General features: G+C 36.0%; 1 long non-coding RNA gene across 1 annotated transcript in view; it reads right to left on the minus strand.

Annotated features, from left to right (window-relative positions):
* LOC143902172 (uncharacterized) overlaps window positions 1-11,578 on the minus strand; it is a 41,670-nt gene extending 30,092 nt beyond the window's left edge. Inside the window, exon 1 of the long non-coding RNA XR_013258285.1 lies at window positions 10,991-11,578. This is a non-coding gene — a long non-coding RNA (uncharacterized LOC143902172). The remainder of the gene's footprint in view (window positions 1-10,990) is intronic.
* Window positions 11,579-19,197: the final 7,619 nt, after the last annotated feature.

Genomic DNA, 19,197 nt, shown 5'->3' on the forward strand with positions numbered 1-19,197 from the left:
GCGCATTAATATTTCAAAGTCTAATCTAAAAATTGTACTTGTAACGAAATTTTGGAAAATAACCATGCAAATACAATTTATACTCCGTCCAACGAGAGATCATGGTTGATTAAACATAAATAACGATAGGGCAACAATATCTATTAAAAATAAAAATAATTTAACGCGAACACTTTGTCGCGGCTCTGTGCCCTATTGTTATTTATATTTAATCAACCATGATCTCTCGTTGGACGGAGTATATAGAAGGAACTGTAAGTAAAAAGTCAAAAAGTTTCGGAGTCAGCTTTTGTGCCACATCTATGCAATTAAAAAAATAAAGTGTGAACTGAGCATTCACCTTATACAAGAACCGTGGAAGATGAAAAAATAAATGTATAATGAATTATACCAAAAGGCATAATATTAATTGGACGCAGTTCTGCAATGCGGAACCAATTCCAAAACCTTATTCTTCCGTTAGAGTAAATTTCGTGAAACATTATATAGGAATAAAACTCTGCACCAACATTATCTCATATTATATAATGATCAAAAAGATGTTTGGGTTGTACAATACCAACAAAAAGTGATTAAAATTTGAAAACTGCAGATTTCTTAGGTTTATATATATATATATATATATATATATCGTTTGAAATATCAAATAAATAAATTTATATTACATAAGAAGTTCAACTATCGTAAAATAACATGATTTTTAACGTCTTCAAGAAAGGGAGTATTTAATATTTTTTGTAATCAACGACAGAAACTTTTGGTCTTGAAAATGCCCTGAAATCAACTGCAAAAAACGAAAAAACAAATAATTTATAAAACGATTTTCGGTTACTATAGGAAAATCGAATCAAATAATTTAAATATATATTTAATATAAAAGTAATAAGTGTTATATATATTTAATTATTAATTTTAAAACAAAATGTAAACCTAAAATATACCATTTAATGCCAGCTTTAAATATAGCAACACCGCATTATTTTCTACGTTGGCATTACTGCCTGTCACCTTTCAAGCGCGGAATCAAAATGCCAAAAAATGTTGAATATCGTAAAAAATTTCGATAAAATTTTGATATTGACTCCAAGTGTTTATACTTTTAATACATCGATCTGGGGACCTATTATGAACTTGTTCGGAATGGATTCCGATTGGAATTATTCCGTTTTCCCTAGAAAAGACTATAGAAATCTAGGAAATAACTGAACAATTCCGATCGTAATCCATTCCGAACAAGTCCATAATAGGTCCCCTGTATTGCCTCACTGCGATGTTGCCAAGTCTCATAGACTAAAATAGGTTATGCAGCGTACTGACTACATTTTGCTACAGTTTTAGGTAAATAATTTTTAAACGAGTAAGTGGATCCAAATGAACTTTTGTACGAATATTTATCATAGTTTCGTTAGCATATGTACAAAATTTGATTTAATTTGTAATGCTATTTTCTCATCAAATTATAAGAATAAGAAGAAATTTCATACGTCAACTTTTGATTAAAATATCTCAGAAACTAAAGCCGTAATAAAAAAAATCTAACGACATTTTTTAAATATAATGTTGATACAAGCTTTCGATTGCGACTAGTCCGAATAAGATTGGTGCAACCAATCCCGAGATATGATAAAAATTAATGCAAACAAAAAAATTAAATAACTTTTAAACCAGTAAGAGAATTGTGCTGAAATTTTACACAGATACTTAGACGTAACAATAGAACAATCTATGAAATTTTTAGATTTTTGGTAATGCTTTGAGATGTCACCCATACATCGTAACCTGTTTTTTATGCGACTGGTAGTTGGTTTTTGTGTCTCCAGGGGATAACACGTTACAGATAAGAGTTGGATTATTTTTGCACAATATAGGTGTTATAGGCCTTCTTGAGCACTTCGCAATACAGAACTAAAAATCAAGAAAGTGGCGCTTGATTCATTCTTTACCGCATAACTGCAATTAATTAGCAGTATATGTGACATATTCTGCAATTTCTTCAAATTACTGATGTAGAAATCAAGTACGTATAAAATCTGTGTCGCTATCAATCGAAATAATATACGATCCTTGTATCCATTAAGGACGTTCTCTCGTCCTTATACTAGAGAAAATCGATTTTCTTAGAATTTTCTTGAAATTGTGAATATACGTTAATTTAGGTGTGCTTTATGCGTGGTATAAATTTCAGTACCTTTTCCGGTATAAAAAATCAAGATACTGAACCTCAAAGTTTCAACTTTTACTAATGAAAAGGTTTTTCAGGCCAAACGGTAAGAAATACGAGGTTGGCCAAGAGAACCAATGTTGCTCCTCTTGTCGAGTTCTATAAGGAAAAAATGCCAAAATTAAAAAAAATTAAATTTAAAAATTTTTTTTTAACTTTGAGGCTCAGTATTTTTATTTTTTATACCGAAAGAAGTACTGAAATTTATACCACGCATAAACCACATCTAAATTAACGTATATTCACAATTTCAAGAAAATCCTAAGAAAATCGATTTTCTCTAGTATAAGGACGAGAGAACGTGTAAAATTAAAATCTTGAATTTAAAGGAAAAAAGTGTAAAATTTAAGACTACACACAAAATTTACGAAACATACATTGAGTCTTTTAAACCTAACCAATTAATTTTTACATAAAACTCTAGTAAAAATTTGTACTTTTCAAATAATGTACTTTCAAAAAATGAAATTTTTCCAGAAAAATGTCAAATATTGAAAAGTATATATGATTATAAGATTAAAATTTAAAAATCTATTTGTTAAATTGTAAAATACCAACATTCAAACAAAAAAAAATTTTCAAAAATGTAAGCAACTTGAACTTTTCATCGATAGGGCTACTTCGACCAACGCCAATTAACTTTAACCGACGATTAATTCAATCAGCAGTGTCGCCAACAACAAGATATTTGTCGTTGTGTATGTCGTTCTTAACCAATTTTTTCAAATATATTATACTACTTCTCTTTAATTTGAATAAAAGTGTTTCGATTTTTATTTAAAATATCTACAAAAACGTGTTTATGTAACATATGGATAGAATTATTAATTTTTTATTATTATTTGATGAATACGAGGGTTATGATCTTCCAATAAGAAGGAATCGACGAAAACCACGTATAATCAGGCCACGTATAAGTTATTTAGAAATTTTTGATGATGAATACCATTGAGCATTGTTATTGACTGTAACTGGCAATGATTATAATCGTAGCAGCGATTATACTCGTCGTGACAAATCGTCACCCCATTTTTCGACCAACGATTCTTGGTCATTTTTAAATTGATGTAATTTTAGATGCTTATAATATAAGCGTCTTGATTAAATAATAAAATTTATTGCGAAAAATATTACCTCAGCCAAGGTTCGAACCTGGAACCTCCCTCATTCCGTGCGGGCGTCGTACCTATTCGACCACCGAGGCATGTGGCAATATTCATCGCAATAACAATATTTTTCGCAATAAATTTTATTATTTAATCAAGACGCTTATATTATAAGCATCTAAAATTACATTAATTTAAAAATGACCAAGAATCGTTGGTCGAAAAATGGGGTGACGATTCGTCACGACGAGTATAATCGCTGCTACGATTATAATCATTGCCAGTTACAGTCAATAACAATGCTTAATGGTATTTATTATTCTCACTGGCAAAGCAAATGTTACTTATTCGGTTTGAATTTACACCGTTCACTGAAAAATCGGTGTTCCATCTTACATTGTTATTGCGATGAATATTGCCACATGCCTCGGTGGTCGAATTGGTACGACGCCCGCACGGAATGAGGGAGGTTCCAGGTTCGAACCCTGGCTGAGGTAATATTTTTCGCAATAAATTTTATTATTTAATCAAGACGCTTATATTATAAGCATCTAAAATTACATCAATTTAAAAATGACCAAGAATCGTTGGTCGAAAAATGGGGTGACGATTCGTCACGACGAGTATAATCGCTGCTACGATTATAATCATTGCCAGTTACAGTCAATAACAATGCTTAATGGTATTTATTATTCTCACTGGCGAAGCAAATGTTACTTATTTTTTGATGATGATTATTTTAAAAGATTTGCAATATCAAAGGAAAATTTTAACATAATATTAGAAAAAATTTATGTTGAATTACAACATAAAACTAATCGGTATGAATAAATATTTAATACAACAATTTAAAATTATATATAATATAATAAACAAGACAAAATAAGTTTATTATAAAAAAATAAAAAAACATTCAAAAATTTTATACATACTATGGAAATGCATATATGTATTCTGTCAATTTATTAGCTTGTTGATAAACGTAGATTTAGACATAGACAGCTGAAAATATGCCGACAGTAAGTTATTCCACGTATCTAACTTTACGACCGTGCGCATAATATTGCGCGTGAGAAGTGTCGAGTCATTTGATCTAGCTAGGATCATTTTGAGAAATGTAACTGTTTGCGTCTGTTCTAGATTCTCTATATTGTTTGCATCTAATTCAACGCTCCTTAATAAGAATTATCACATAAATATGGGGAATAGAATTAAGACTCACACGTGAAATTAATTATTTTTTTTTGTGTAAGAGCTTATTAATACTTACGTAATATTTTTTTCTTAAAGTTGCTGCAAGAAATTAATTTAACTTTTTGATTAGTTTTGAGTGGACTATTCCGTAACAAAGATTCGACAAATCATAACAATAACCGCGTGTTATAAATTCTGAATTTTCTGAAGTAAATATTAAGGGTATGAAAAAATTTTAGTCTTTTTTTTTCAGCGTTCTAATATAATTATTTTAAATTTAAATAATTTCTTCCCGCCTTTTTGTGTATTTGTAAGATTTGTATCGAACTATTTGCTATCCGTGTCACGCATGATGCGCATGTAATGCATCATTTATCCTTATTGTTCATCGAATGTTAAACAAGGATAAATGATGCATTTTGCGCAGCATGCGTGAAACGGAATGTACCATAAAATGCCATATTTTATGGGTGCACCTTACAAAATAACCTTACAAAATAACAATGAACACAATGAGCGACGATAAGCTTTATATTCGACACTGCATTCGCGATAAGTTCCAGCAAAGAAAAAACGCTGCTGAAACATGTAAATTAAATTGCTGTATTCTTAGCGAAGGTGCTGTGTCTCACAAGACGTGCAAATACCGGTTTCGTCGTTTTAAGGACTGTAATTTTGACGTGAGTAATCAACCACATTCTGGAACGCTACAAAAATTGGAGGCCGATGATTTGAAAGCGTTGTTGAGTAAAAACCTGTCATAGAAGAACTGCAAAAATAACTTGCAGAACAGTTATAAGAGTTGACCAAGCAACAGTTACAAAACGACTGCATGAAATGGGAAAAATTCAGAAGTCAAGGAGGTCGAAAAGTCATTTTGCTACACGATAACGCTAGACCGCACGTTGCTCGGACCACTCAGCAAACCATCTTTAATTTGGGCTGGGAATGGGAAGTTCTTCCGTAAGCGGCGAACTCGATTACCTGACTTGGCGCCTTCGGATTATCATTTATTCCGATCGATGCAACATACTTTAGCGAACCGGACAGCGCTTTCGAGATGTGGCAGAGATACAAAAATAACTCGATGACTTTATTACCTCCAAACCGATGTCTTTTTTCGTAACGAAATCCGAAACTTGTCAGAAAGGTCGCAGAAGGTTATAGATAATGAGGGAAAATATTGAAGTGTAGTAAGTACTTATATTATATGTAAATAAAAAAAATTTAAAAAAGACAAACTTTTGCATACCCCTAATATATTAGTAATTAAACATAAACTTAAGTTGCCATTAATATTAAAATAAAATAAATTAATTAATTAAACTCTTACACTTTTTTAAACATTAACTTCTTACAAAATCGATTAATTTTCGTTAAATAAAAGCTATCTGTAAGTTGTTGCAGCGTTTGTAATTATAAATAAATATAAAATTATTTTATTATATCAATTTTGACGCACTACATAACACACAATATGAGCAAATGATTGATAGTTATAAAACCAGCTTGTAATATTAAAGTTTTTTGCACGTAATATCATTTACAGATAAGATCTTACTTTGGATGTGACATCTTCATCAGTTTGTTCTTTTTTATTACTTCTTTTGTGCTAGACAATAATAAGCATTGTAATAATTGATATAGCAATTTCATCTGCTGTCTGAAACGACTGGACTCGTATCCCTATTTCTTTTTCACCGCGGCAAGTAATAAAGCGTTTATAGAGTATAATTGTAAATTACAAATTTGCTATGAAAAAGGATTTTGTACAAACAACACATTCACTTGATACATATGCCAAACCGAGACGCGCGTCACGCCGCGTGGGTAGACTAATGTACACGTGTCAACGCAACAACATTGTATTGCAACAAGCAATTAAATTCGTCACCCGAATGAGGCCCATTTGGATTCGTCAAATACTTGACAAGTGAACACATTGTTTGGAGTCAGCTTAATAACGCAACGCTTCCGCCAGTAATTTATGAACAAAACAAGGTTTTACCGCGGCTAACAATTTGTAACAATGTAAGTTTCTGAAATATACACGTTTACGTAAATGAATAATTGAAGAATTCGGTTACTGCAGCGAAGCTTTAACTTACAGCACTTTTTTAAAAGTTTAAGAAAATTAATCTAAAAGTTCTTTGAACTTTGAAAGTATCGAGAGTACATGTGAACGAATTTGCCGTGATGATTGATTTTAGCGCACGCCGACTGAATATTCTTTCAAAACCGCTGATGAATTAATTCATTTCTTTGAAGCACGCGCACGTAAAATGTTCCTTTAATCAACGCACGCTCTCTGTGCGTACCTTGAAAGCGCTGGAATTTGTTGGACAGTGGACGCGCCCCAGGAGAATCCCGCAATTGACCACGTTATTTAACGCAATGCAGTTAAACGTTGATCGAATAAGCGCGATCAAAAACGCGCGAACGTTCGGCCTCGAACTTGAATAAGAGATTGGGAAAAAATTTTCATTTTGTTGACTGTTTGTTTTCTTTCTGCACACGTTCCAATCGTAATAAAGGTAACGAAACGAGCACCGTTAAATTCCAACAAATGGAAAAGCTAGGAGAGAGAAAACATAATGAAATGACGCTTTTTTCACTACAAACAATGTAACGGTATTGAGCGAAAAACACGGAGTTACACTGACCGCACACGGCTCACTTGCACGCGATATCGGCGGGCGGCGTTCTTTATTTTACGTTCTTCTCGCTTCGAATACTTTTCGCAAAGGCATCTCAAAGATCTTGCCTCCTATACAAAGACAAGACATTAGAGGTGCTCTTTTTCACGCAAAGTCTGAACATGCGATGTAACGTACGTTGCTCTTCGCGCGAGTTCACGCGTGGTCAAAAAAGCAACACACACACGCCGCAGAAGCGCGGTGAAGTCGGAACAGAAAAGTTTCATCTCACGTTTCTCATTCGAGTGTTCCTTCACATGTCAAACGTGTTTTCTCAACCTACGTGTTTCAAAATTTCACGTTTCTACGTAAATACGTCGGATAAAATTTTGCGTCGATAAACGACGGAGCAAACATTGCATAAATATTAGCTCAATTTTTTTGCGCCATTATTATAATATGTCATTAATTAAATTCGTAATACGACTACCAATAATGCGAGTGTCAATTTATCGCTTACCGCGCTAATTTATAATTAGAAATTAATTATCAACATACCATACCATTACAGCCGGCAGCGGATACAAGATACGTTCTTTACGTGCCTGTCTCGGCAATCAAATATTAATTAACTTGATTTAACAAAACGTATATTTCAAATCGGATCCGTCTGCGTTAAGGTGCGCTAAAACTTTTGTAAAAATCGATCCGGCTGCTCTTGCGCGATACTCGCATAAACAAAGAAGCAAATAAACAAACAAACGGGATCTGTTGAAATTGGACGCAATCATCTTTTCGGAACCGATAGCAACAAAACGATTCAAATTCACAATTTATCCAAAAGGGCCGCCCTTACATTTTTGCGTGATAAAAAAAAACGATGAGATAGTCGATTGAAAAAGTGGATTGGACGGCGATATTGACAAAACTTGCAATAGTTAAGACTCTTTGCATACTATTTTATTTTAAACGCACACATCTTTTTGCACTGTCTTCAAAAGTTTGACCGCGCATTTCAGATGTTATAAGAATTTTTAAAGTCATGACATTATTCACAGGATTTAAAAAGAAAAATACACTTTATAAAATACATACGTGCACGTATGTATGTACACGTCACCACCGTCCAACAACGTTTAGATTTTTTGATCGTATAAATGGTGAAGTTTCAAAAGAAATTTTGCCAGTCACATTCCTCGCAATGTCAAATGCATAACTCCCCTTTGTCGTGCGTTAAAAGCAGATGTAACAGGTTGCTATAGCAACCGCTGGTTATTGTCTATTTATAGTTTTCCCAGTTCCCACAAATTTCAAAATACCTTTATATCTACGTGAATATTTCCAAGATTTATCATGAATTTTACTGTTTCAGCGCGATATAATAACTTATTACCATTTAACGTTTACTCATGTTTCAACAATTAACGTTTTCCAGCTTAATCGATGTATATAATTACATTATATACGTGCAAACGTGAAATCTGCCATTTTGTATCGAGCGAGAAAATCATAACTCTGAAACACTCTGTTTTGTTGAAGGGATATATTTACTATATAGTATATATAGGTATATGTGCGGATATAATGCATTACGCCGCTTTGCCCGATACCACTGATAGTCCCAAGTTAGTCCAATTTACGAGCAAGGCCACTGACTTCATGAACCATGCACCACACTCTCATCTTTATCCGCATACGTGTACATTGAGTTTCATTAATGCCTCGCCAAGGGGACACTCACACACTACATCACTCTATACAGTTTCCTACTATAGGGAAATACGATGTATGAGCGGGGTTTTCTGACTATACGGGTAGGCAACCCCTGGCGAGCGCTTCGGAGGTCGTCGTCAAGTTATAGAGCAGACCCGGGAAATCAGCGTGCTCCGTAAAATGTCAACGTGATCTATTAGCGTTATATTTCATACTTTCTTTCGAGATTTACTAATGACACCATTCTTGAATCCTCTCCTCTGTAACATATCGAGTTATATTTAGAAATATATTGTAATGTTTAGAGGAGATATTTAAATTAAATCTTTTGTGTATTGAGAAACGTTCGACTTTAATTTCTAAAGAATTTGTAAAAAGTGTAAAAAGTTGAGAGAAAAAATTCTAAGCATTTTCCTCGCATATTTTAATATTTCTCAAGATGTTTGTTAAAAAAGTAATATATAATAAAAGGTAATTTAATTAAGGGAAAAGTCATTTGTTGTGAAACGTAAACAAAATAACATCATAAAATATAGATATTTTAGAAGCTTTCAATTTACACGCGAAATTGGAATGAACAAAATCAATAACGAATTTACAGATAATCTCTCTTTACAAACGGGACATCTGCATACTATTCGACTTCTGGATTGCGTTTCAGGAAAGGATGACGAAGCTGCGGCAGCGCGCGTGAAATAAAATGGTTAAATGGTTATGCTTCATTGACGGGGACCGGCGCGCGCGCGGCGCGCGGCGGATTCGCTGCTTGCGCTAATGGAGTGATGTCAATTGAACGAGGTAGCGCGCGCGACGAGTGTCGATGTTGGGTAAACCGAAGCGGAGCGCAAATATTGGCGACGCTCGGGACATTTGCACAGAGCATTATTAATTTCAATTCGGATTCCAACAGCGGCGGCGGCGGCGGCAGTGGCGGCGAGTCCTTCGGCAGTAGGTAGGTCCTTCCGCCGGCAGTGATTTGGGTCGACGATGGATTTTAAATCGATTAAACGGATACACCCAACCCAGTGAGCTTTAAACGCACGCACTGCGCCGCGCTTGATTCCATTATTCGATTTCGCAAAAAATAAAATCCAGTTGCTACGAATGAAGGCCCGAGTGTGTCCGCCATGCGCGCGCCATTAACGAGCCGAAATAAAAAGACTCTCGACCTGTTTCGAAGTCAAAGCCAGTTAAACAATGTCGCTGTCAAGATATTAAACATATATATGTATATATATTGCAACCCGATTTCCCTCGGTCTCGCTAGCCGAAACCAGGGCCGGATACCGTTCGAATGGCCGGTACCAACGCGGTAATCGGATCGGCCGTTAAAGCACGCACGGAATACGTGATGTTCACGCCCGCGAGACTCCCTACGCGAACGAGGCTCTCAAGCGAGCCCCGCAATCTCGATTTGGATAAGCGCGACCACGCGGTGACGCCAATCCGCCCCCGCCTTAATCCCCCGATTCCGAACGCACAGCAATTCTTATACGCACGACATGAACAATTCTTATTCACCCGACATAACAATTCTCACCGGCTCGACATCCACGATTCGCACACGCACGACACGATATACGCAACGCCACGCAATGGCGCGCTCGCGAGATTCTTCCTCGAGCAGGCGCGACGATATTTGCCCGCGCACGCGACGCAAAATATCCGCGAGGCTCGCGATGCACTACAAGGAGGGACCGGCGCGGTCCCTCCCGACACGCACACGGGACTTCCGTACACGACACGCAACAATATACCCGAATACGCAACTCTAAACACAATATGCACCGGAGTGTACCGCCCGCGGCACGCCTCCGTCCACGATTCACAAAACACGCACGGCGATAGCCGCGAATTGACAGCCGATCGTACGCAAGCTTTCGAGTAGGGCTCTCAAAAATGTTTCTGGCTACGATTTCGGCCGGCCACGGGCCCGCGATCCCGACAAACAGCCGCGATAATCTTCCCGGCACCCACGACGGCGGGAGCCGGTAGCTAAATACGACACGTAATCAGGCCGATTCACACGGTAATCTATTCGATATACACGTTTACTTGCGCCGGGTCGCGACCGAGATCGAGCCCACAATTACTTGGTAGCACCGGAGTGGAGATCTTACAAGTCTAGCTGCTCGCTGCTGCTCGGCGGCGTCGGGGCGCTCGTCCAGGGGTGGCTCCTCGTTAGCGGCTCGATCGACAGTGAGGAGTGGTCGGCGGTCGGTTCGGCGGGACTACGCCGGGCCCCCGCACTTGCGCCCTCAAGCTCGCGGTTCTTCCGCCCCGCCGATTGGTCGTGTGTGTCGCCCTGTTCGCGACGTTGCAGACGATTTCCACCATTTTCCCGCGGCCCGTATGATTTGGCTGCTGGTTGTGCGCGGGCCCCTCGCGGTTTCCCGCCCGGCTGGCCAGGCCGTGGCCGCGCCGCTCGGCCCTCTGGGCGCCGTAGGGTGAAGTGTGCGGGTCGTCCACCCGCGCTGCAGTCGCGGTGGTGCACCCGTGTTTATGCTGCGGCGGGGTTGGGTTACGCTGTGCGAGACATTCCTGGCGCTTCTCCAGCGGCAGGTCCCGGTAGCCCGCCCGTTGGTCCGACCACTCCGCCGTACGTCCTCCGAGCGCTCGTTCTTCCCTCGTCGCGACTATCGTCGTTACATTCGGTCAGCGATCCCATGCTCCGGCACCACCCGTCATCCCTACGAAACTTAGCGTAAAAAGGTTAGTTAACGCGAGTAGCCCTTCCTCGACTCGAGTCGAGGCGCCATCCCTGACCTTCCCCTCGGCCGAGCTACCGTCTGGGTGGAGGACGTGACAAATGTCACGTCACAATATATATATATCTCTCTCTTTCTTTCTCCGTTTCCATCCCTTTTTAATTTTTTTTTCTCTCCCTTTCTCTTTCGCACGTTCGCGCTCAAAAATTAATATTCATCGAAGTCACGTGCCAAAGATAAATTCTGTTTTTTCGGAATTGCGCCACAGGGAGCTTTTTTTCATTGTCGCGTAATTAATGTGCGCCCTGGAAAACCTGTCATGGAAGTTGCATGAGTGAAAGTGCGCGCAAACGGGCGACCATTATTCTGTTTTTACATACATTTTTCGAGTAATTTCTTTTTTTTTCTACGTCGAATGTATGTACAAGCATTTGCGCTCTTTTTAATTAATAATTTAATCGTCGCCGGGAAATTTCTTATTTATTATAAACGATTAGTATAAATTGGGTATTTTTGGAATGTTTGACTGTGCTTCTTCGATAAACATTTAATATAACATATGTGTATAACATGTGTTCGATTATTTTGGTAAATTTCAAAAAATAACACAAAAATTATTTTATTTTTAATAAATATAATAAAATACTGCATTTCTAGCTATTATGTAAATGTATTTACTAAATTATGAAATTAATTTAATTATTTATAAAAAGAAAATTGATAAACGTTTTTTAGTGTAATATATTCAAATTTATTTGTTTCAGATTATTCAGTTATTGAATTTACAGAGTTATTATTTACTATATACACATCATTTTTATTTTCTGATTTCATAAAAACTTTTTATTTTGATATCTTAGAAATAATTTAGCATATAATATTTTTAATTGTGTGTAATAATATTATTATGATTATTATCTATACAAGAATTAAATCCGTTAATGGTACAAAAAGCATCGGCACAATTCCGTGATGTAAAATAGAAAATGCATAAATATAAATGTTTTGCCAAACAATTTAACAAAATTAACTTCATTTTCTCAATAAGAAGCAAAATGCATTTTCTTACAAGTCGCTAAACGTTCACAGCAAAAAGATGTAAGCCGGTGGAAATTTATGTATATCCCTCAATTGGACTCCATTTTTGCTAGAATATAAAGGAAAAGTCGATACTTCTCACAAGACGGTAACTATTTGGGATCAAACGTACACGACGATTTAGTTTCTCGGTCGACTTCCGGTGTATTCTAAGTCGCAAAAGTTCGCGCGCGCGATTCTACGAAATACCTGACAGTCTCAGTTCTTCAGAATTACAGCGCAGTTTCTTTTACACTCAAAACTTGGTTTAGAGGTGAAATCCGCCTTATGCAATAAAAAAAGTGCGAGAAAATAAAATTGAAAAGTTACGAAGGCGAGCTGATTGAACGATTTTGTTGTTGAAACTTTTTAGTTAATATTGCTAATATTAATATATTAATTTGTTATAGCAATTTATAAATACATAATAATAAGCTCATAATTCAAAATTAAATTCAAAAAGACTTTGCTATCTTTATTTTTTTCAGATTATTCGCGAAAAAGAATCTTGAAATTTTGATTTGCAACACTAATATTTATATTAAAAGTTGGAATTTTTATTTATTTATTAAGAAAAATTAACTCTAAATTAGTTAAAAGTATGTACTTAAGTTTATCTATTTTAAAACTGTTATGCTACTACTTATTTTTTAAACAAAAATATATTATATATATATATATATATATATATATACATGTATATTGTATATATATGTATATATATAATACACATACATATGTATACAAATTAAAATATTTTAGAAATCTGTAGAACTGTTTTTGTTTTTTGTTCAATATTATTTATTTACAAAACATAGTGCTATAAAATAAATATTTGCAAATCTAAATTATATACTAAACGATACACATAGTTAATATTAGCTTTGATCGCTGAGTATATGGACTGTATTAAGTTGGGAGAATATTTGAACTAATTAATTTAATTAAACAATCATTTCAATTTACCATAATTTAGCAACTGCATAAAACATTTGGTTTGTAAATTATTTAAACATTAACAAAATAGTTTTAAATCTTGTCAGAGGTTATAAAACAAACATGTGCTATGCAGTATATATCTACAAATATAGGTAGCAATATATCTTAAAAATAATTTCGAGAAAGCTTTTTAATGATAATGCATTATAAAACAAATGTATGCAACCAGTTGTAGCGATCTATTACAAATGCACAGGTAACAATAATAATTGCATAATAAAAAATACATTTTTGAGAGAACAGATTTAAAAGTCTCAGCACACACAAAATAGCAAAATACACATATTAAAAAATACGGTTTCAAGAATTTGAAAGTAATTCCGAGAAAGCTTTAATAATGGTGCACTACATAGAGCCCATCATTAGTGAAATGTTTCAATTTGATCCAGATTATGACGCATTCAATCTACGCTAAATGTTCATTTTATTATGATAATCCCGCAATGCAATCTTGTGAGTAGATATATCTCCCAAACGTATGCAAATATAATCGCGCTTGTATTCGCTTATAATCCTCTGTATACATTCAGGCCAGTGGCTTGTTTAGGATCTTCAAGGAGACTTAATTGCTCTTCGAATCTCGGAAATTTGTATCCGCGTGCACAGCTATTATATCTTGTCCACTCTTGTACCATCGATTTACTCTCATACGAGGTACGTTCTGTTATTATTATTATTATTATTATATATCATCGAAAGAACGAAATATGATGTGGAAGTAACATGTAACAAATCCGTTATTTAACAAGAGTATTAAAATTTTAACAAACGTAAGATTCATTCGTTATTTCCAGCAAATAATTTCTCATGTTAATTTCACTTCAGCATTTCTTCTCCAATTCGATCGCTTCTTCTTTACATTTAAACGTATTTTATAGATGCGCCCGGTTTCTTCTTGATGCCTGTATCGTTAATATTTATCTCAAAGTTACCCGACGATATCTGACAAAGTTCTACCGAAGTCTCGTGCATCTTATGCAATCACGATGAAATTGGAAAGTTTCGGAAAGCAAATCCTAGTGGGGATCCTAACCAAGTTGTATCTTGGCGGACTACCCGTACCCGTGGCATGACATTAAAGTACGATATTTTGCAGCCTGATCTCTTCGCTGGGTTTTCCTTTTTACCTCGCAATAAACAGACAACATGTTTATTGCGACTATCGCATATCTTCCGTATACATTTATATAAAATGCTTGCTTAGTGAAGTGCATTTTCCTCACCTCCAGGGACGCCGGGAGAAATGTGCGCGCTTTTGTAAAATGTTTACGTAAACTCTGATGCAGCAAACACTACCATTGTCGTACTCTCTTCTTACCCTCGAAAGAGTAATAATGCGTTTCTACCATAACGGTTTTATGAGAGAACCATTTTCTCTTTGCGCGTATACAACGTAAAGAAATAATAAATTACGACACGTTTCTCTATCTTGACGCGTGTCTTAAGGCTCCTGGTCCCTAAGCTGAGAACTCTACGTTGACGGTGGCGACGTATCGTCGCGGCAGAAATAAGAACTCTTTCCAATGGAGAATTCTGTCTTTTTTGACATGTTGACAACCTATTTTGCGTTGCGTTAAATTTCTTTATTATTTGCTCTGTACTTGTGCTATAACGTATTCGTGAAACTCGTAAAATTTAACGTATGGTAAGATTTGCAAGAGAAATACATAGCGGAAGGAATATTCTCCACTTCTTTCGATAGTCGTCAAACGGCTTGTTTTTCCGTATGTTTAGACTTCGTTTTATGGCTGTTTGTTTATTGTCGAGGAAAAGAATAGTATCTGTTAAATTTTAGAAGTGTGCTGAAACGATTTATAGTGATTTTTTATTAAAATGTCTTTTTATTTCGGAATTTACCGCAACTTAAAATAGGGTAATTTCTCGCCTCGATAGCAAAAAATTCAATATGGCCATGGTGACTACCCAGGAACCTTAAAAGTTTGTTGAAGTGTTATGTAATATATATTTGACAATTAAAACAAGCTGTTTATGTTTAAAATTTAAATTCTGCAAGATTTTGTCGGAAAATTCTACGTTATTTAAGTGTTATTTGTACTACCGAGTTCCGTCTGAAAGAGTAAATACTGAGCATCGCGCGCTCGTTGCGTTGCCGGCGTCAATTAAGCTTGTCTCTGCATTCGAGCTTACGTTTTGCACAGAGTAACGTGCGAAATGAGCTATTGAATCCGACAGGATCGTTACAAATATTATCATTATGCGTCGTCCGTTAGAGAAAAATACGACGGTATGACGTTCACAACTCTGACGGGAAATTTCGAAACGCAGCCAAAGTTGGGGCTGCTGATAGCATTAACCTGACAATCACCGAAGCGGCAACCCATAACTCAATGACAAAATCATTTACGCAATACCTTGGGGCAAAGTTGTAGAAATGCGGCAAAAAGTGTGCAACGTATACATAACATTGGCGCGTTTTGATGCGTACAAATTTTTAAACGCAATTTGTCGCTTGTTATGAGAAAAACTCGGGCCGTATTATTCGTACAATCCGTTCCGATCGTTCGTCGCAATCATTTTGTCATTTACAAATACTCATTTCGCGCTTCATCCGCAGGGGATTAACTCTTCGTTCTGAAATCTTTATGTTTATTATCGCTTAATTCTCACAGCACGTCCCGACTATCAGCACCATCGACGTTACCTTTTCCCCGCGCACAAACACCCACCTAATTTGCAGCGTAGTCCAATTTAATGCATTAGTATGCCGCGCAAATCATATACAATCATGAACCTCCGAATTATGCATGCATGCTATTTACGCATAGCAGATATATGCATTTATCTTTGCCAGAGCGCGCATGATGCCGGATTTTGTCAGCTGTGTATAGATCGCTGAGAGAGAGAATTTCCTACGTTAAGTTAAACCTTATTCCGGTCGACGTAAATATGTCGCATCAAAAGCTAATTTTATTCAAAAATTTTAGTTCGGATAAATAATATATGACTGTCATCTTAGAACCAGCAAGTAATTTAACCAGGTAACTTCGAGGTTATAGATTACATTATTCACGGACAATAATGAAAGTAATATTCCAATAAGATTATTGCCGTGAGCGTCTTATTTTTTAATCTCTTAATCTCCTCGTATTAAAAATTAAACTAATCCTACGTAGGTATACCTCTTTCATAACACTTAAGGTGGTCCTTTCGCGGACCCAGTTAGTCAAGTAACAGTCCGTCATGAGGTAATTGAAAACAAACAATGACAAACATTACACAACATCCCAATAATTATAATAATATAACATGATTTTACACGCACGATTTAATCATATTTAATTATTTACTAATTAAAAAAAATATCACAATAGTAGTGCGGTTGGACTCGATTTAGGTTAGGTCAGGCATGACAGTACGAGTAAAACAAATGCAATTGGATCCACTACTTATTTAACCTCATATATCAGAGCAAAACATTCGGCAAGCCCTTATTTTCAAGGTATGTACGAAATTCGGAAACTTCAAGGAATATTTTAAGACATGAATAATGTATTCATCTGATCGCTAAGTATATATATATTTTATTCGTTGAAAACCTCGGCCGTGGCGATTTGCATCATTCTATCTTTCTCGTTCATTAGATGTAAATAAGGATAGAATGACAATGGCACGCTCCGCGAACGCACATTTAGAATTACTTATTTTTTGTAAAGTGTCGGTAACCTCACTTGATTTTTCGTACACATGTCCCTTATTACTGTATATTTAACATATATCAAATTTAGGTACTTATCTAATACTTGTTCTCACGAAAGGACCTCCTTAATTTCAGAGATATTGCGAGATGTTACTGACATTTTTAATTTATTTATATACTTTATATTAAAATTTGAAGAAAATTAAGAAAGAAGTTTTACTTAAAAAATAAAACTGATTAAAGATCATTCTAACTTTCGCTATTTTTAACACATACAAATTGCATCTATAATATCCATGCTACATTTTTGATTCTACATAAGCGAATATATATAAGCCAAAATTTCTTCGCTTCTTCATCAAAGACAAAACCGCAAATTCGCGGGCTAGCTGTCAGTGTCAATTAATTAACAAATTAGCCATTCGTTCAAATGCGCGCGCCGCAATCGCAAACGTGAATAGGTACGTACCGGACCTAGAAATGCATTCATTCGAGATTACACGCGTATCTTGACACACGCACACACACACACACACACGCGAGCGCGTATGTCGCCTTCGCCGGCGGGGCGTAATACGAAGTAGGGCGTCGTGCCGCGGCGCAATTTAATCCTGCACCGCCGCAACGGCACGTCAGAGTCGGTATCCCGTGTGTAATAATCTGAGCTTATCACGGTTTGTCGGCGAGAAGCTCTACCCACCACGCAGACCGAGCTCGTCAATTCGTATGCGGTCGATACGGTCATCAGAACGAGTCGGTCCAGAGCCATCATTTGGGACGCGCGCGGAACCGGCCAGGTAGGTATATGTCCGGCATCATCATCGTCATCGTCATCGTCGTCGTCGTCGTCGTCGCTGTCGTCGTTATCGTCGACATCGTTGTCGTCGAAATCGTCCCTGTTTGCAGGAACGGAGGAGGAACTAGAGTCCTAGCCGTGGCTGTACCAGAACAATCATGCACACGAGATATCCCCCTATGTAGATAGCTATGAAATTTACAGAATGTCGGCCGGAAGCACGTATGTATGTGCCGAGTTGAATTGGCGCTGAGCGCTGAGCCGAATTGCGGAACGGAAGTACGTTGAGTCAACGAATAGACGACCGGACGAACGGACGGAAGAATAGTACGAAAAGTAGGTGTTTGTGACTTTTTGTTTAACCGCGTATCTAAAAAAAATTTTGAAACGTCTGTGGCTTGCGTTTTATGTAGTTGATGTTTTTTTGTTTATTTTTCTAAAAATTTAAGAATACAGTTTTCGATTAATTGCTACTTGAACGCTATAGCCAATTTTCTTTAGTGGTTAACGTTATTTTAGTAAAAAAATAGCGAGAAACACTGTTATTATTTGATAAGATCAGATTTATTATTTAATGTTATTTTATTTTTTATTGTTGCATTGTAACAAACCAATTATTGTAATTATTATATAATTCATGTAATTATACTCAACTTGATTCAGAAATGCATATACGTTTCTCATAATGTAGACATATATACATATATGAGGTGCAAAAAAGTTATGCAACAATTATTTTCAAAATTTAAATATTCAAAAATTTCTTTCTTTTTTAATTATATTTTTTGCACAAAAACCGAACCGTTAAGTAATTGCTCTGCAGCGTATTCCTCGATTAATGGATAATATAAATTTATTAATCTATTATTATCTATTTTTATATTATCTATTTATATTCTTTTAAATGGCAAAATATTTATAATTTAATTGCAAAGAATACTTTTTTAACGAAGGAAAACTTAATGTTAAAATTTACAGAAGCAAATGCTTCTCGTGGAAATAATGTCATTTTTTAATTTTATTAATTCCTTTGAACAAAAAAAATTTATAAAACAGACAATAAACGGCTCACTATATATAAAAATATCT

The sequence above is a fragment of the Temnothorax americanus genome, unplaced genomic scaffold (assembly GCF_048541705.1).
Source record: "Temnothorax americanus isolate GAGA-0224 unplaced genomic scaffold, ASM4854170v1 Scaffold38, whole genome shotgun sequence".
Taxonomy (NCBI): Eukaryota; Metazoa; Arthropoda; class Insecta; order Hymenoptera; family Formicidae; genus Temnothorax; species Temnothorax americanus.